Genomic DNA, 19833 nt, shown 5'->3' on the forward strand with positions numbered 1-19833 from the left:
GCTGTCAGGCACAGCCACAAAGAGCCACCCCGGCTGCTGGTGGCTGCGGTGGCCGCAGGGCACACGCAGACGGCGGTGGGGGCACGGCGAGCGGCTGAGAGCGCGGCTGCGGGCACGGGTGGGAGGCGGAAAAACCGCAGCTCCTGCCCCAGCCTGCTCCAGCAGAGAATCCCACTGAGTCACGGGAGGAAAAATTCGGTTTGGATACACAGCGAGGTTTTCTTTTTTCTCTCCATATGGAGGAAAAAAAAATTTAAAGTGTAACATATATACACACACACACGCACACACACCCGGTGCTTTACCCTATCTCTTCCCAAAACATTCCATTCGGCAGCTATTTGGATGTCAGCTTTAACCTGTTTGCACTTGTCATTGTTCATTTTAGGACTGTTTAAGCACTATTTTGAAGCCCAAACCCCCCCCCAGCTTCCCCAAAATCATTACGCTCCAACATTTTCTAATAATTCCCCACTTTTCCCTCTCTTTTGCCTTGGGTTTATTGAACAAGTTTCAGTTCTGTTCAGGTGAGCTGGCTTATTAAATTCAAGCTGACTGAAAGCTTTGCATGACACAGGCTTGGCAAGAGGGAAAAAAATAATAAAAACCTGACTTGAAACAGAGTTTGTTGTGTTTTATTGCAGTAAATGCTCCACAATATTTTCTAAAGTAAGTAGTTCTGTACAACGTTGCTGTTTAATTAAAAGGTTCAGTAAAGCTGATTATTTATTGAGTAGAAGGAGACTTATAATGGACTTTGTTTTTCCTGCTCAGAAGGAGAAATCCCAAATCCTCCCTGCTCTTTGTGGCTCTGGAACAAAATCTTGGAGGTTGAATTGAAGGCTTGTAAGGGATGAAGGATCTCTGGTTTCCATCTCTGTTTACCACCTGGACTGCTCGTCCTCGACAGGTGACAGCAAAGGCTGAGGTGAGAAAGAAAACACCCCCAGAGCGGGGTGCTGGGGCCGCCCTGGGGGGGCTGGTGACCCAGGGCTGCTGGGGGCATCTTCCAGAGGGGTCTCACATGGGGTGACACTGTGGCTTTGGTCCCCCTCCTCGGCACTCACGGCCACCTCTCCAGAGCAGCGCCAGGGACATGGGGGACACTGTCCCCACGCTCACCTGCCTTTCCCCACCTGTTTGGACTTGGGTTTTGGTTCTGGATCATCGTTTTTGCAGGGCAGCATCAGCCTTGGCATTGATTTTCCCTCTTTGGTCCCATCAGGCTTCACCCAGCGTCCCCAGGAGGGGCTGGGCAAACAAGGGGTTAAAACGGGGGCTGTGTGCAGGGATGAGGGATCAGAGACGGTTTAGGGGGGAAATCTGGGGAATGTCCTGAAGGAACCATTTTGGTGGGGTCACGCCCTTGCAGAGGTTGGGTGGTTCAGAGGACAGAAGGGCTGGGTGCGAGCTGTCCGTGGCTGGGAGCGGGAGGAGGAGGAGGAGGAGCGGCGGGGCCGGGCTGTGTCCCTGCAGGAAGGATTCCCAGGACACCCCTCATTGTCCACACGCTGCTCCCAGCTGCTGCCCGGCCCATCTCCGTAACGGGAGCTGACACGGCTCCGGCGGGGAAACGTGGGAGTGAAACCCCTCCCTGCACAGCCCCTAATTGGAGTTAACTTTTGCCCTGGGAGCGACTCCATTACCCGGGAACCCCGCGGAGGGGCCGCGGTGAGTTGGGGTTTGATGGGGCCAGACAAAAGTCGTTTTCCGAGGCTCCCCTCAGCTTCACACCAGACTTTCTCCTGCCCTTTCCCCTCCCACCTCCTCTCCAGATCAGCTGCTCTCTGACTGGTAAAATGTTTACACTCCATGCAGGTCCAGAAATCAATTAGAGACACATTTAGCTGACATATGGCTACTCTAAACCCATGGCCCTGGTGGATCCAGCCAGAGGAAATAAAGGAGCTGGGCTGGAGACCCTGTGAGCCACCCTTACGGACACCGACCCTTTTTAACGACTCTTTAAATCAGTTCTGCTCCAGGGGTAGGGGCCAAAGCCATTATTCCCTGACATTTATGACCAGAACTCGCCGCCTGCTCTGTCCCTGCTTTTACCCATCAGGAAATTGGTAATTCTTCTCTTCCCCAAACATCAGCTGGCCTGGGAGGTCTCAATCTGCTGGCTCTAGAAAGGGCAGCAAACACAGGGATCAGGGATCGCTGCCAGGGAACGGGAGGGAGGGAAGGACTTTGGCATTGCTTTGATGGCTCCTTCTCCCATTGCTCCACTTTTCCTCCCCATGGACAAGGCCCAGCAGCCCCCAGAGCTGGTCCTCACCTGCCCAGGAGGCCACAGGGCCATGGGAGCAGGAAACTGCTCTGCAAGAACTCCAGCTAAAGCCAACCTCTGCCCAGTGATTGAGAGGAAAAGGTCATTAAAACACTGAACTGATGTCCTGCAGAGGATCTCCCTCCTCTGTGCCCACCTGACTCGGTTCTCCATTAACAGATCAACAGATAACATCCCACAAAGAATTCCTACAATGCTTCCCGTGGCAGGTGATGGAAGAGGATGAGTGCTCATCTGCAGGAACAGAGAGGGAAGAGCTGGGTACATGGGGATGATGGCCAGGAAGCCAGGGAAGGTGGGAGCAGGCAGAGCAGGGGGACAGTGGCACCTTTGGGCCACCATGCTGCCTGCTGGATTTGACCTAAATCCTAAGTTTTAAACGTGAAACTCTGCACCACGAACAGCGCAGTCACACCAAGACATTTCTGAGCCGTTCAGGATCCAGGGGGAGAGATTTCTCACATCCCACCAAGTGTTCAAGGCCAGGTTGGACCTGCGATAGTGGCAGATGTCCCTGCCCATGGCGAGGGGTGGGATGAGCTTTAAGGTCCCTTCCAACTCAAAATATCCTATGATTTTCCACTGGCCAAGGACAAACCCTGGGATGCAGCAGCCTGGCCCCAAACCCACGCTATCCACGAGGATTTCCCTGCACAGCCAGCAGCAGAACACCCATGTTTCCTTCAGCCCCCCACGGCCAGTGGGGTTTGTTCCACCGAAAGAGTCTCGGGTGTGGAAACCCCGAGCTCCTGCAGGTCCTGGGCCGAGCGGAGCCGCCTCCGCGGGCCAGGGAGGCGAAGCACGGCTCGGGGCTGCAGCGCTGCCGCATCGCCCCATCTAGCGGCAGCGGGTGGCCAGAGGGACCTTCTGCGGCCCATTAAGGCAGAGGGATCAATGAGCGGCTGCCCCTCGCTGGGTATTTTTAGTGTGCAAATGTTGCAGGCTGTAATCCATCTCCCCCGGTCGGGGCTGAGCACGGCTCCATTTCCTCCCAGCATTACGAGGATGCCGCTGCAGCCAGACTGACGAGAGCCTGGTTGGAATTATTGCACCAGGAACCACAGGGATGGGGCTGCGTGGAGGGCTGGGGGCTCTGCTGGTTCCAGTAAAGGTACAACGGTTTAAGTGGAAATGACTGCTATTGATCCTGGCAGGCAGAGACCAGCAGAAGTAAAAATAAGCTGCTCTCAATTAACCCGCATTGATCTGAATTAAAAGAAAAATGGATCAGCCCTAAATAAAATACCAACCTCTCCAGGCAGGGAGGCTGGTGCTGGATGGCTTTTTAGCAGAATCAGGTGTTGGAGACAGGAAAGGAAAGGCCTGGGTTTGAGGGGCAGTTCTGGTTAGAAAAGCAGCAGCACAAACGGGATGTTCCTCAGGTTTTACCCCTCTCCCTTGGTTTGCAGGTACAAAGGGCTCTTTCTCCAGAAGGCATTTTCCATGATCCCCCCAGGAACGTGTCCCAGAGCAGGAGGGTGGGGAAGGGCCTCGGGGGATGGGTAAGAGTTACTCGGTCTTGGTGCAAATCTACGGGCAGAACCAGGACAAGAGCAACAGGACCTTCATTCGGAGACCAAAGGGAAATTATTGAAGTGAAAATGATGGAAAAACGCCAGAAAAGGCAAGCCCAAGTCCTGCTCCTTCTCTCAGGGTGGAGCTGGGACTGCCAGGAGTGCTCCAGCTCTCCGGGACTGTGCTGGATCCTCCTTCTCTCCTCCCGGACCTCGGGCTCCGTGTCAAGGCTAAAAGCTCATTTGCATCAGACTAATCAGCAGAGCTGACACCGGAGCTGTGAAAGACAACATTATCTTCCCCTGCGGAATTGATAACACACTGCTCAATTCCTGGAGGGCCCCGGGCTGCCAGAGACACGGTCCCTGCCCGTCCGCGGGGCCACCGAGACAGGCAGGAGGGGAGTGAGGATGCAGCCGAGACTTTGGGAACAGGGGAATCCTCCACTGCACTTTCCTGCTCTGGGCTGGAGCCTGGCTCAGTTGGAACCCTCCTGCTTGTGGGGAATTTGGGTGGGGAAGGAACGGGAGGAGCCGATGCAGGGAGCAGATCCCGGTGGGAAATGATGCAGAGACCTCTTCAGCCGAGGCTGTTGTACCTGAACGCTCTCACTCATCTCCCACATCACCTCCCGAGAAGTGCAGACAGTGCTTGGCTCTAATTTTCCGAAGGTTTTCCTCCGCTGGCACAAAGAAGCAGGATCCTTGTCCCTGTCCCCTCTCCCCTCAGCACCTTCTGCTCCACACCCCCAAATTTTCCAGTGTTGGGAGGTCCCACAGCGGCCTCTCCTCCTCCTGTTCTCTCCCAGCCCTCTAAGCTGGGTTTAACTCCATCTCCTGCCCCGTCAGCTCCCGCAGAAGGGCTCCTCAGCAGTCACGGGGATGTGAGCAAGGGAAGGCCCTCCCCAGGCAGTTTGTCACTGACTGATCTCAGGTACTGACTCCCTCCTTCCTGCTCTGCCAGAGCTGTCACTCAGCTGTCACCTCCCCATGAACCGCCAGCCACCAACGTAAAAACAAGGAAGTTTCTTCTTTAATAAAAAATACAAACTTAAAATTCTTGGGTCTCCTTAGTAAGAAATGTATAAATGTCTATTAAGAAATATAAACTGGAAAAAGTCAAGAGATAATGAAAAAAATATCTAGGAAAAAACTGGTGTGGGTAAAAGAGAGAAGACCTGAGAGGAGGCGCATTGTGTGCTTAAATCAGAGAATCATGGAATGGCTGGGGTTGGAAAGGACCCTAAAGACCCTAAAATCATCCCCACCTTCCACTATCCCAGGGCACTCCAAGCCCTGTCCAACCTGGCCTTGGACTCTTCCAAGGATGGAGCAGCCAAAGTGCTCCTGCAGAGAGAGAGGAAACAGCTCTTGGAGGCTGGGAGGAGAAATCCTGGATCCAAAGAGCATCCAGGAGCCTCGAGGTTACCCAGGCTGGGAAACTGAGGCACAGAGGAGCTGCAGGGAAGGAAGGAGCAGAGCAATGGGAGCTATTCCCTGGAGCTCACAGCTGCTGGGGTCAGGCTGAGCTCTGGGACAGACCTGTTAATGGGCACTAATGAACTCTAATGAACCCTCGGAGCAATGGAGCCCCTCCCCGGGAAGGCCGGGAGGGATTTGTGACAAGGAGGAAAGCTGGCATTGCCCCTCACGTGGATCTGTGTGCCAAGCCCCTGCCCAGCCTGCAATCCCAGCTTTCCTCAGCAAAATTCCTGACTGGAGAGAAGCACAGCCTCGGGCATTGAAGAGGGAGACACGGATGGGATGAGATCCCTCGCTGGGCAGAGCACCCAGACTCTGGAGGAGTGACACTTGGAGGTACTGACATTCCCAAATGATCTGATTTTGCAAGGAAAGTCACTGCTCCCTGAGGCTTCAACACTCATTCTGCCCGTCCCCAAGTTCCACTGCTTCCCTGTAATCTCCAATCATTCCACTCATATTCTTCTGCTGCCTCTTTTTGATTAAGTTTAGGCACAGATCTTCTAATTTCACCACAGGATGCTGAACTCAGCTTGTGGAGAGATCCAGACCCAGCTTAAGGTGAGCACCCACCTGCCCAGCCTGGCTCAGCCTGTGAGCTCTTCCTGTGCTCCCTGTTTGGTGTTCACTGCCTTGGACTTTCTTGGCCTGTACTGTTCTCTTTCCTCTTCTTCCTTTGCTTTTCCTTGCTATTCCCAAAAAAAAATCCTCACACTTCCCTGGCAGGGAATCTCTCAGTCCCACAATGTCCCTGGCACAGGGATTATGCCAAAAACTGAGCCACAGCCCAGCCCCGGGCTCACCAAAGGAGCCAAACCTTAAATTCCCTCAGTAAGACCCCATGAAGAGACAAATCGCCTGTACAGGCAACATTCCTTGGTGAATTCATGGACTCATGGAATCATTTACACAGGAAAAGCCCTCTAAGGTCATCCAGTCCAACCGTTCCCCAGCATTTCCAAGGCCACCACTGACTCGTGTCCCCAAGTGCCACATCCACATGACTTTTAGATCCCTCCAGGGATGGGGACTCCAAACCTCCCTGACAGTCCCTTCCCATGCCTGACAATCTTTTCCATGGGGAAATTCCTCCCGGTGTCCACCCTGACCTCCCCTGGCCCAGCCTGGGGCCGTTCCCTCTCCTCCTGCCCCTGTTCCCTGGATCACAGCCCAATCCCCCGGCTGTCCCCTCCTGTCAGGGGTTATGCAGAGCCAGAAGGGCCCCCCTGAGCCTCTTTTGCTCCAGGCTGAGCCACCAGGGAATCAATGTCCCTGGGAGCAGGGGCTGCTGTGGAGCTCCCACCCTCTGCTCCCAAGGCAAACTGGACCTTGGTGCCATTCCCATCTCCCACCGACATTTCCAAGTGAACCAAGCCCTCACCTGGGCACACACAGAAACCCCCCAGCCCCCAAAACTTTTGGAGATGGCCAGAGGACACAAACCATCCCTGGCCCACCCAAGGTGGAGCCCAAGGCAGTTAAGGACCTCCCGAGAACAGCACAAAGCTGCTGTTCCACCCTTTGCTCTGTTTCCAGGCAGTGCCTACACAAACTTCTGGGTTCTCTGGGTTGCAAAGAGACACAGAGTCTCACTCACATCCTGGCACCTCGCTCACATTGATTTCAGATCAGAGCTGGGTGCCAGGAGAGGAGCAGGAGAGAGCCCAACCTTCCGTCTTCGGGCTGAATCGCTGCCGCTTCCCCAAATCGCTGCTGCCTCCCCATCCATTGTGCCTGCATCTATTCCAGGCACTCATTCTGCTCCCTGATGGAGCCTAATGCTGGGAAAAGGGTGGCCTGAGAGCCTGGATGTAGGAAAAGGGCTGTTCTCTCAAGCACAAGGGATGGATGGATGGATGGATGGATGGATGGATGGATGGATGGATGGATGGATGGATGGATGATGGATGGAGAGCAAGGTGACAAGCAGCTCTGCTGCTCTGGAGTTTCCACCTATCAGTAAAATCAGGAGGAGAATTTCCCAGTCAAATTCACCTGCTAAACACCCAAATTCGTGTGTAAATTTCCACCTTTCTTGCTGTAGCTTAGTGTCAGGAGGAGCCAGAGGTGCAAGGGAGCAGCAATGGATGTCCATTCCCAGAAGTTCTAGGGGCCAGCACTGCCCATCCAGGGCTCAGCCAGCAGGACCACCCCTGGCCCTACACTACTGTCTCAGGTTGGGTTCCTGAGCTGGACTTGGAGCCTTTTTTTTTCTCCTTTTTGCTTTTGGACAGCACATTTATTAGGGAAGCCCTTTAATTTTTCCGTTTTGGAAGAACCCCAAATGGGCTTCCCGGCAAAACTAATGTGCAGGCATTGGGCATTAAGCACTGAGTAATCCTGGAAGTACAGACCTGATGTCTCTACAGGCAGCAATAAACTTTTCAGCACAATATTGTAACCTCAGTTCTTCCTCCTTTAATGGCTTTTCTCTGTGCCATTAACATCCCTGCAGAACTTCCCAGCCATGCTGTGAGCAGGTCTTGGGAGTCAGGGCTCAGGTGCAGCCCTTTCTCCAGGCTCCTTGGGTTGGGAATGCTGCCTGCAGGGTAAACACACATGGAAATCCTGGCCATGCCTTTATTCTTCCTCCAAGGCCAGGCTGGAGGGAGCTCTGAACAATCTGGTCTAGTGGAAGGTGTCCCTGCCCATCAGGGCTTGGAATGGGATGAGATTTAAGGTCCCTTCCAACCCAAACCATTCTATGATTCTGTGACTTGCAGGGTGCCTTGTGCCAAACTGGGAGCAGAGAACGAGGATGACAAAATCCTCCAGGCAGTTGTCTGGGACCAGAGACAGCTGTGGAAGTGTGGTGGAAATTCAGGAACGAGAGCAGATTTTGCTCAGCTGATGGCAACGGGTTGTCCAGGATGGACCCCAGCTCCTGCTGAAGTGCAGGAGCCTGGGCAGGAGCAGGATTTGGAAATGCAGTGGTTGTCTTGTGACACCTCTCACAGCAGCACCGGGGAAGGAGGACTCACTTCAGGTGAGAGGATGAAGAGAAGGTCTGGAAAACCAACTACAGAGGTGTGGGAATATTCCCAGGGAGGAGCCAGCTCAATTGCCTGTCCTGCTTTCCTGCTGCTCTGCCCTGGTGGTTCAGACAGTTACCAAGGCGAGTCTGGGACTCTGGAGAGCTCCAAGCTGAGCCAGCTCCACCAGGCAATTAAAAAGCACTAAAGCTTGGCATGGAGGCTCAGCTAGCAGCAGAACCTGCTGCAAATTGATGTGAAGAGGAAGAGGAATTGCTGCCACTCAGCATCCTGAATTGTTGGCACTCAGCATCCCCAGCACCCTCAGCTCAGAAGGGGCTTGGGCTGGGCTGGCTCTGCCCCTCTAAATTGCCCCACATGAGGCTGGGGGAGATGCCCTGGTCTGGGCAGCAAGGGCAGGGCCCGGGGCAGGCCCAGACCCCCATCCTCAGCTGTCAGCATCTTCTTGAGAATATTTTGAGTGACACTTCCCCCATCGCCAGGGGAAAGTCAGGGAACCTGCATCAGCAAGTTCCAGCTCTTCTTCACCAAATTAAAGATGTAAAACTTCCCTCTGAAGGCAGGCAGAGTTTTCTGTCTTAAATAATCAAAAACACTTAAGTTAAAAAAGGGCAAATTTCCTCCTGGAACAGATTCCCAAGGCCAACTGGCAATGTTCAGGGCTGTGTGAGACAGAAGACATTTTTGGACATTTCAGAAAAAGGCCAGCGGATCAGAGATCCAGGGTCAGCCACAGCTTCTCTGGGCACCTGTGCCACGGCCTGCCCACCCTTATTGTAATAAACACCTTCATTTTCTCCAGTGAAAACCCCTCATTTAGGTCCAGTGCAGGGACCCTCCCTTCCTTTCCCTCTCTGCCCATTGCCTCGGCCTCTCTCTGCTCTCAGCCAGGGAGGGGGTGGCTCCAGGTGCCACTCCTGTACCCCCAGCACAGCCAGGAACCTCCACTCCTGCCAGGATGGATCCTGGCACCTGGAACCGCCCGTGGCAGTGGCAGGCAGGGTTTCTCTTCACTTTGGAGCAAGTAAATAAATAAAGAAATAAGTCATTCTCAGAGCTCCCCCAAGGTGCCATTAAGGAGCCGAGAGTCGGTGATTAGTGGCAACAGGAAAGGGGGAAAAAATTATAAACAAAGAAGTCATCGTGGTGTCCGTGGGGAGAGAACTACTAAAAATCCTTTAACAGGCCTCATTAAACATTCATGGCCTCGGTGGCTGGCTATACATCCTGATTAGCCTGACTTGAGCTCTGCAGGCCGGGGTGCTGCTGCTCAGCACAGGACAGGGTGGCCATGGAGGGGCCGGCACAGGCCTCGGGCTGCAGAGCACGGCCTGCTGCTCATCCCGGCTGGCAGCACCGAGGAGGAGAGCAGGAACCAACAGGGACGTGCTTTCCTTCGTGCCTGGCAGCCAGTGCCTCCACACGAGGCGGAGGGAAGGGGAACCTTTGGGAAGCACGGGCTGTGGTGTCCCCGTCTGCCAGGGCACGGCGGGCCAGGGCCTGCAGGACAGCGACAGCTCCGCAGGGCTGGGGCACAGCTCAACATCAGTGTCCCCTCAAGACCAGTGTCCCCTCAACATCAGTGTCCCCTGAACATCAGTGTCCCCTCAACATCAGCGTCCCCTCAAGATCAGTGTCCCCTCAAGACCAGTGTCACCCTCTGCCCCCACCCTCCCCTGCGGGAGAACACAGCTCTCCCATTCCCTCAGCCACAGGAGCAGCACCAGACCCTCTGATTTCCCCATTTCCTTTAACGATATGAATACTTTATTATGTTCCATTGGAAGAAATATGCAAATAAATGTGTGTGGGAAGGCCCTGGAGCCACCCAGTGTTAACCAAACAAGAAACATGGATTGTCCTGCTTGTGGAGAGTGTTAACACCACGCAAGGATGTTCTGCAATCCAAAAACTCGCAGGGAACGCGGGGCTGGAGCCACTTTTGCCACAGGAACTCAGGGTGGCACTGAAAGGTTTCGGCTTTGCTGATCTGATTTTAGTTTTCCAAACAATAGAAGGATTTCTGTCAAATGTTTCAGAAGAATCAGAGAAACCTGGGGCTGCACAGGGTGTCAGGGCTGGGGTGGATCCATGCCTGGGAGCTGTCCTGTGGTAAGGAAATCCTGTGAACACTTCCAGGGATAGGGAAGTGTCTTAAATCATCAAAAATGCTTTCCATGGGATTCCAGTGCTTCCCACAGAAATATTCCATGGCCTCATGCTAATTGACACATTGTATGTGAGGGGTCCATGATGGGCTGCAGAAAAGGAGACAAAAACAGGAGTGTGACATGAGAAAAGAGAGGAAAACCTTCCAAGTCAGGCTGGACAGAGCTTGGAGTGACCTGGTGCGGTGAAAGATGTCCCTGTCCATGGCAGGGCCTGGGCTGGATGAGGTTTTAGACCCCTTCCCACCCAAACCCTTCTGGGACTCTGTGGAATGTCACTAATTCCAAGCTGGAAATTTCTGAGAGCAGCTGGAGGCTGGAGCAGCCTGGAAGCTGGGGTCCATCAGGATTTCTGAATTTGATTTCTTTGGGTGCTCAGGGTGTGAGGAAATCAGCTTCCAAGGTCCTGCTGCACCTCCCCACAAACCACGGCACTGCCAGATTCCTCACGCTTTGCTGCTTTTTTTCCAAATTCCTCCTTGTTTCACTTATCAGTCACAGAACCTTGATCAGGAAAGGTGGGAATTCTGCCTGGAAATGCTGTTTGTGGGGTTCTGTCTGAGGAGCACCATCTGCACAGAGCAGAGGGGAGCCCCAGGTCCAGCCCCATGACCAAGGCCATCTGTTCCCAGCTCCGAGTCCCACGACTCCCTCAATCACTTCCACAAACATCTCCCTTGGAATCAGCAGCCTGTTTTTCTCACTGCTCAGCCCATCCTGGGCAAGTGGGCAGAGTAATTATGCAAATTATGCCATCAGAATGATTAGCCATTCCATCTCAGCCAAGAAAATGCTGGAAATTGGCTCATGATTTATTCTGCACTCCCATTTCATCTCGTCCTTCCACCACGGTGCCGGGGTCTCCCTGCAGCTCTCTGGCCAATTAGTGCCATCAAAGGAGGCCCATGGAAAGGCAGGTCCCAAACACAGGTCTATGGACAGCTCCCCTCCCCAGGAGCTGGGGAAGAGACATCTCCCTCTCCCAGGGATCCCCCAGCAGGCTGGACTCTTCTCCTCCATGTCCCAGAGCCCAGCTCCCCAGGGGTGGCCAGCCCTGGAGCTGAGGAGCTGCTCTGTGACCTGAGGAATCTCTGAGCTTGGCTCAAAGGAGAAAGAGTTTGGTCTTTCCAACTTAAAATAGTGATAATTCTGCTCATACAGGAGCTCTGCTCCCAGCAGGAGGCAATCAGGGGCTGCTGAGCCTGGAAATGTCCACATTCCCTCCTTCCTCCCTACTCCTGGCTGCCCCGGATGCCAAAGCATGTTCCCTTCATTTCTCTCTGGTGCTGTCCATAGGATTCCAGTGCTCCAGGGAAATCTGCCATGGCCTGACACATCCCTCTCTGCCAAGACATTCCCTGGGCATTTTGTTTCCAGTTCAAAGCCCCATCCTTCTCTGCTGCATTCCCTTTATGCCTGGATGTGCTCTTCCCTCCCTGCACACCCATTTTGCTGGGTCACAATTCCCTGTGTTATCCATCCGGAGATGCTCTCACCTGCTGCCACCCATCCCTGGCCTGGCTTGATTTTTATCCTGATGCTTTAGAACTTTAGACACTTCCTGTATGTGAGAGCTCTGTGAAACACTCATATGGTTTTCCTGGAGCTGAGCAGAGCCAGCACATCTCTCTGCTGTGTCCTGAGGGGCTATGTTGTGTCACCTCCCTTGTGCCATCTGCTGTGTGCCATGTCACGTCTCTGGGGGAAGGTGTCCCTGCCCATGCCAGAGGTTGGGATGAGACATTCTTTAAGCTCCCCTCCAACCCAAACCATTCCCTGAGGCTGTGATTCCTCCTCACAGGGCTGCTTGGATCCACCCCAAGCCCCTTCCCTGCCAGCACAGCTGGGTTATGGGATGGGACACAGGTTATGGGATGGGACACGTCCCTGCCAGCAGGAGCTCAGCCGTGACCCTGGAGGTGATTTGTCTCCTGCTGACCTGTCTGGCACCCGTCTCCTCCAGCAATCTCCTAAGTGGAAGTGACTGGGGAGCGCTGCCGGAGCCACGTCCCCATTTATCTCCATGAGAGCGGTGACACCGCGGACAGTGATGCATGAGCCGAGCCCCGGGCCCGGGCACTGTGACACCGCCGGGCTCCGCTCTGCTGCCTCTCCCGCGAGGCGATGTCACTGCGGGGTGACACTCGCTGCCTGCTCCGGTGGCAGCCAGGATTCCGGGAGAAAAGCCATTGTTCACACTTCAAAGAAATAAAAGAAAGCAGAACTCGTCCGTGGACGTGCCTGAGGTGCCAATGGCTGCTCAGAACTTTCTGCTTTGCTCCTCTTCGTATTTTCTCCAGTCCCCGGTGCCCCCGAGTGGGCTGGGGAACAGGGAAAGGGCACCACTCTCCAGCTACCCAGGGGACACAGAGCAGCCCCACCAAAGGCAGCTCACGGGTCACAGCTGGGGCTTGGGGACAGGTGACACAACACAGGAAATTTGGAATCAGGAGCGGATGTTCCAAACTCCAGACTGGGATCTTATCCACGAACCTGAGAGATTTGCTTTCCTGTGCCTCAGCTAAAAGGTCTGGATGATGTTTGGTGCCTCTTTCCTACCCTTGACCTCGGCAAGTTATCCAAAAAACACTGAAAAACAGAGTCAGGTTTTCCAGAATATCCCAGCTTCCATGCTTTCATGATGCTAAGTTACTCTTGCAGCCTTTCAGCAGGCAGGTTTCCTCTCCATGGATTGAATTATGGGAATTTGGGGCTGACCTGATCAGGAACATTTTTCCCAAACTAAAATCCTACAGGATGAGGAGAGGTGGAGGGAACCACCTGGAGCTCTGCCCAACTGCTCTGGACTCAGGAGCTGTCAATCCCCAGGAAGTGACTTTGTTCACAAATGGTTTCAATTTTTGGTTTTATATTTGGAGTGGAACCAAAGTGATCCATAACCCCATGAGCTGCTCTGCTTCAGCCCTTGGAATCTCAGCCTTTTTTTCCTCTGGTTTCCCGTTGAGGGGCAGCCCTAAAGCAAAGCCAAGGAGGCTCCTTGGTGGTCAGAATCATTTCCATGCCAAAGCCAGAGGCTGGCAGTGCAGTTGGTGCACAGGAATTGCTTCTCCTCATCCTCATTTCCCACCGGCAGGAGGAAGGAGCAGGGAAATTTCACAGGGAGTCCAGCTGCTGCCTTCAGCGGGAACCACGGGGAGGATGGAGACAGATTCCCAGAAGATTTCTGCTGAGCAGTGGGACATGGATCTCCCTTGATGGAGACATCAATTCCTGCAGCAGAAGCCACGTCAGGGCAGGTTTAGGTTGAAGCTCAGGAAAGATTCTTCCCCAGAGGGTGCTGGCACTGCCAGGCTCCCCAGGGAATGGGCACGGTCCCGAGGCTGACAGAGCCCCAGGAGAGTTTGGAGAGAGCTGCCAGGGATGCCAGGGTGGGATTTTGAGATTGTCCTGTGCAGCGTCAGGAGCTGGCCTGGATGATCCCCGTGGTCCCTTCCATCTCAGGATAGCCTCTGATTCCAATCCCCATCGTCATTCCCACCGCCTCGCTGCATTCGCAGCTGGTGTCACAAGATGGAGCAATTGTCCCGTTTGTCACTCTCGCCTGGGCTCCGCCGGGCGCTCCTGGCCTGTCTTGGGGTGGTTTTGCAGCCTGGGTCAGTGGGTTTTCCTTTCCCGGGCCCCAGGTCCCTGTCCCAGAGGATGTCTGAATCCAAACCTGCTCCTCTAATTCCCCCAGCGGCACCACATTCCCTGCACAGGCAGCGTGAGAGCCAAAGGTGCATCGGGACCACCCTGTGCCTCCTGAACCCACACCCCATGGCCTGTCCCGTGCTCTGCCCCGCCACGGGGCTCTCTGCACCCAAAAATCTGCCCACAGAACCCAGGTGTCAGCAAAACTTCTGGGGATGAACCTTGACAGTGCAGCCGCGCTTCAGATCCTCATGCCAGGACCCCATCTGTGATGCAGAACTCCCCTTGAGAACCACACGGGTCCCAGCCTGGTGTTTTGGGGTGTGGCTGCACCTCGGAACTCTCCAGGAGCATTGTGGGCAGAGGAAGAGCTGCCTCTTAGGTTTGATGGGCTCCCTGAAGGCACCGGGGCAGGGAGGACAGGAAAGGTGGAGGGGAGGAGCCAGGAGGCAAGCAGGAGGATGGACCTGCCCTGGGGAAAGGTGGAGGAGGTGAGCAAAGGGGTGGATTCTTGGGGAATGAAATAAAACAGGGAAAATGCCTCTTTTCCAGAATAGTGGCCCAGCTGGAGAGGTGGAGCAGTGCCAGGGAGGCATAGCACTGATGGTCTGGACATGGAAAAGTGCCTCTCTGTGCCTCTTCCTGGGACAAGGACTTCCTGTCCTTGTCCCAGCCAGGACCTCCTCAAATAAACCGCTGCCATCCCAAAATGATGACTCCCTTGAACTGGAGCTGTTCCACGCCTCCAGATCTCTCCTCATTGAAAACATGTTTGGAAGAGGTTGAAACGTCCCATTTTTCCACAGCCTCATTTTCCTTGGGACAGTTTTTCCTTCCTGAAGCTCTCTGTGAAGTTGTTGGGACAACAAAACAGCCTCTTTGGAGAGACCAGCTCCAGAGGAGTCATTTGGCCTCTTGCTTACCAAATGCTTTCATCAGGATGGGAAAGCTGAGAGAGCTTGGGGAGAAATCCTTTCCCAGCAGCTCCATCCGTCAGAGGCCAGGCCAGAAATGTCCCTGATCCTCACCCAAGCCAGCAGCCCCAGCCACGGCTGCAGGGACCCCACGCCCCCCACACCAAATATTTCAAGCGAGTTCAGGGCCACCCAGCACAAAGCAAACAGGGTGAAGCCACAGCTGTACAAACATCTGGGTCTCCAGGATCCCTGGGACCTCTCAGCGTGTGTGTGGTGACCGAGGGAGAGCAGCTCCAGGCTCACCCCCTCTCCAACGAGGCAGCAGCTCCAGGTCCTCTCCCATGGAGCTGCAGCAAAGCCTTGGTTTTTTGAGTAGCTCTTGTGTTCATAAAATCATGGGATGGTTTGGGTTGGAAGGGTCCTTAAAATCACCTGGTTGCAACCCCACACCTGGGTGTGGTAAGTCCTGGCCTAGATGAACCCTCTCATCCAATCCCAGATGGTTTCAGCGGGAGGGGGCCTTCAAGCTCATCCCATTCCACCCCTGCTGTGGCAGGGACACCTTCCAGATGTGCACATGTCCCAGGCTGCTCCAAGCCCTGTCCTTGGGCACTTCCAGGGACCCAGGGGCAGCCACAGCTTCTCTGGGCACCCCGTGCCAGGCAGGGCAGGGCAGTGTCTCATCCTCTCCCTCCAGGGGAGGCTGCTGCTTGGGAGGGCACAAGAGATTAATTTCCCCATTTCCTCACCTGTGGGGAAGCAAAGGAAGCTGAATGCCCTTCACAACAAGAGCAGCATCACAAACCCCATCAACAACTCCCCAAAAAGCCCCAGCTGGTCCCTCCCAGTCCCCCAGCCGCCCCAGCTGGCCTGGCTGCTCATTCCAGGCGTGTTTCTCATGGTCGTCAGAGGAATGTAAAGCCCTGGGGCGCTCAGGGAGACCAGCACCAGCTCCCTGCCGAAAAGGGACAGCGGGCTGATGTCAGCGGAAACATATTTTTATCCTGCATTCGAATGAAAAGGAAACGACCCAGAGGAAATGCATCAAAAAAATAAAAAGAAGCCTCCTGACAATGAAAAGTCCAGCTTTGCTTTCAAGTTTTACTTTTCCCAGGACACTGGTTCCCTCCTGCCCTCAGCCAAGAGGGACAAGAGCGAGCGAGGGAGCGAGAAGGCCTCGCACGCCCCACAAACAGGAAGCTCGGGCTATATAAAGATTGGGGCTGCGTCAGGAGCCAGAGGGGCAGGACACGGGATGTGACATCCACCTGGGCCACCCGTGCCTGCCTGCAGATGGGCACGTTACCCCTTCAAGTGACGGCTTCCCACTGCCAGGGGCAGGGTGAGGTGGGATAGTGGAAAGGAATTGTTTCTTATGAGGGTGAGGAAGCCTTGGCACAGGGTGCCCAGAACAGCTGTGGCGGTTCCTGGATCCCTGGAAGTGCCCAAGGCCAGGTTGGAGCACCCTGGGACGGTGGGAGGTGTCCCTGCAGGGAGTGGAACCGGATGAGCTTCAACGTCCCTTCAAGCCCAAACCATTCTGTGGGTGCAACCATCCCAGCTGGAAGCCCATTCCTGCAGGACGCTGTCTGTGCCTGCAGGAATAGCAGTGCTTTAAGAGAACAAGCCCATCAGCACCAGAAAGGGCTCCTCCTGTCCCCCACCCGGCCTGGCAGTGCCAGGGGGTCTCAGCTCGCCCAGGACACTGTCCCTGCCCACCGCAGAGCCGGGCTGTCTCCAGGGAATCCAGGCTCAGAGGCTCTGCGGTGCCCTGACAGCTGATGGATGGCAGAGGAAGGAGGTTCAGCAGCCCAGCCCTGCCCCCTCGCCCTCCCCTCCCCTGAACCCATCCGTTCCCATCCAGCAGCCCTGGGAAGAGCCTTTTGTTGAAGCTTCTGCCAGAGAGGCTCATTAACACCGTTTAATATCCCATTTCCTGGAAGGCAGGAGACTCCTGGGGACAGAGAGGGAGGGGGAGCAGCGGGGCAGCCGTGGAGGGCAGAGGTGGCACCTCCGCGGGGGTCGTGCCTGGCGCTCACAGCACCACGGGCTGTGAGCATCCCCAAAACCTCATCACCCCGGTGCGCTGGCAGTGGGTGTGCCCCCCCTCCCCAGGCACCCAGGCGGATCCCAAAGGCAGGGCTGAGACCCAGGAGTGCCCAGGATGCCCCACAGAGGACTCCGGAAACATTCCAGGTGTGAATCTCCGGACATCTGCCAGCCCGAAGACTCCCCCGCGCTGTGTCCAGCTGGGATCTGCGTGGGGCTGAGCTCTGAGCAGCTCGGCTGGGCATCACCTCTGGATGCAGACAGCATCTCCAGACCCCGGGGCCACTTCATCCCGCCGCGGGGGTCACATTTGTCCTCAGGGACAGCGGGAACAGCCCCGGCACCCCCGGGTCACTCCTCCAGGGGCGTTGACTGCCTCTTCTTCATTTTCCTTCCAGAGCTGAGGTCCAGCTCAGAAGTTTTTCCCCAGACCTGCGCACGGGAGTTATTTTTAGGCACCGCGGGGGCCAAGAAGAGCTTGGACCCGGCTGCAGGAAAGCGGCGCTTCGGAAGGCAGGAAAAAGCAGGAGGGTGGGTCCGAGGAGCCCTCCCTGCCTGCAGCCACCGCGGCTCCTTCCTCCGTCCGTCCCCAACGGAGAGAGCCCGGAGAGGAGAGGAGAGGAGAGGAGAGGAGAGGAGAGGAGAGGAGAGGAGAGGAGAGGAGAGGAGAGGAGAGGAGAGGAGAGGAGAGGAGAGGAGAGGAGAGGAGAGGAGAGGAGAGGAGAGGAGAGGAGAGGAGAGGAGAGGAGAGGAGAGGAGAGGAGAGGAGAGGAGAGGAGAGGAGAGGAGAGGAGAGGAGAGGAGAGGAGAGGAGAGGAGAGGAGAGGAGAGGAGAGGAGAGGAGAGGAGAGGAGAGGAGAGGAGAGGAGAGGAGAGGAGAGGAGAGGAGAGGAGAGGAGAGGAGAGGAGAGGAGAGGAGAGGAGAGGAGAGGAGAGGAGAGGAGAGGAGAGGAGAGGAGAGGAGAGCCCAGCTCAGGGATGTCCTGCAAGGGGAGGAGGGTTGGCTTGGAAAGCGGCTGGAAGGGACCACTGGAGAGCCTGAGCAGCTCTGCTGAAGCTGGACAAGAAGGATGCCCCTGAATTTGCCTAATTAGCAGGCTGGCAGGAATGTGCACCCAGAAGATGCTCCCTGTCCCCTGCTGGAGGAGGTTTTGGGGTCCCATCCTCTCTGTCTTACCCAAATTGCTCCCCCAGCAGCAGCTGGTGCCTCTGGGATGCCTGGGCAGGCTGCCAGCCTGGGGACAGGACTGAGAGCTCTGCTCTGCTGGCACCTGGGGACAGCTCCTTCAGCTAGGAAACGTGAGGGGTGAGGAGTAAAACAAGAAAAGCTTCAAGGCTTTTGCCAGGCTCAAGGAGAACCCTGGGAGCAAGAGGCTGCCTGATCTCAGGCTGTCACCTGCAGGTTCTGTGTATGCCTGTGGGGCAATGTCCCCACTCAGAGCGGCAGATGAGGAGATGCTGCACAGCCCCAGCCCCCTGGATGGCTGAGGGACATTTTACATGGACATGGAGTGACAGGACCAGGGGGAACAGCTTTAAGATGAAGAAGGGAAGATTTATATGGGATATTGGGAAGACATTCCTCCCTGTGAGGGTGGGCAGGCCCTGGCACAGGTGCCCAGAGCAGCTGGGGCTGCCCCTGGATGCCAGGCTGGACACTGGTGCTGGGAGCAGCCTGGGACAGGGGAAGGTGTCCCTGCCATGGCACGGGTGGAATGGGATGATTTTAAGGTCCCTTCTATGAAAAATGTGGGCAGCATCTTCCCCCCTCAGCTGGTTGCTGTGGCCACAGAGCAGAGAGAACGATGAGGGGCCAGCCTGGTGCTGTGCATTCCTGACCCCCACCTGCCCGGGAACACGAGTCCCATGGGGTTTGTTTGTGTTTCAGGAGGGTTTCTTCTTCCGTGCCTCACATTTTTGGGAAAGCCTGTTTGCCCCAGGTCTGGCTGCCTCCAAAATTATGTGCTGTGTGCCTGACATCCCTGGACCTTCTGTTAGGTTTATGGAATCCTTGAATCATTTAGGATGGAAAAGACCTGTAATTATTTAGTTCAGCCATTAACCCAGCACTGCTGCTGGTTTAGGCAAGAAGACCTCCAGCTTTACCTGCAGATCAATTCCTCCCTGGAATAACTTCCCAGCCTCACACTTTACCCAAGCAAATGCCAAGTCTTGCTGCAGAGAAACTCTTTCTAGATTTGCACCAGTGAATTCCTTTAGTGTCATCGGTCTGGGAAAGTGCAGCTCGTTTTGGGAGAAGAGGGAAAAGGGAAAAGCAGCAGGGCCAGAGGTTTGGAAGTTTTCTCCCTGAGGCACTCCCTCTGTCCCGGCCTGCCTGCAGCTTTGATGGACAACTTCCTTCACGCTGAATGACACTTGGGGACCCACCGGGCTGTGTGAGGGGTTTCGAGGACGCCTGACCCGGTCTCCACCCTGCCACGGCCACAAGAATGAGCCCGTGCCCCTCCTGCGCCCAGCTCGACCCCGTGGCGGAGAGGAGCCCGTGAACCCTGTCCCCTGACCCGTGGGACACCGAGGGGCACGGCCGGAGCCGCCGAGGCTCCGGGGATCCCCCGGGGCTCGGGGCCACCCCCAGCACTCGCCGGCCCGCATTGAGGGGCGCTGGGGACGCCCCGGTGCCGCCGGCGCTCTCAAAGCCGCCTTTGTTGCGGGGCTGTCACCCGGGGCAGAGGCTCCTGGCCTCTGGTTGCCAGGACAACGAGAGGAGGAGGAGGAGAAGGAGGAGGAGGGTGGGCTGATGGGGAG

The 19833-nt window shown here is 55.6% G+C and overlaps 1 long non-coding RNA gene across 1 annotated transcript; it reads right to left on the reverse strand.

The window, feature by feature from the left end:
* Window positions 1–10026: 10026 nt before the first annotated feature.
* LOC135304108 (uncharacterized) lies at window positions 10027–12503 on the reverse strand. The gene is made up of 2 exons (XR_010365548.1): window positions 12390–12503; window positions 10027–10540 (listed from the first exon to the last, which is right to left on the reverse strand). It is a non-coding gene; the product is annotated as an uncharacterized LOC135304108 (long non-coding RNA).
* Window positions 12504–19833: the final 7330 nt, after the last annotated feature.

The sequence above is a fragment of the Passer domesticus genome, chromosome 7 (assembly GCF_036417665.1).
Source record: "Passer domesticus isolate bPasDom1 chromosome 7, bPasDom1.hap1, whole genome shotgun sequence".
In the NCBI taxonomy this organism is placed as follows: Eukaryota; Metazoa; Chordata; class Aves; order Passeriformes; family Passeridae; genus Passer; species Passer domesticus.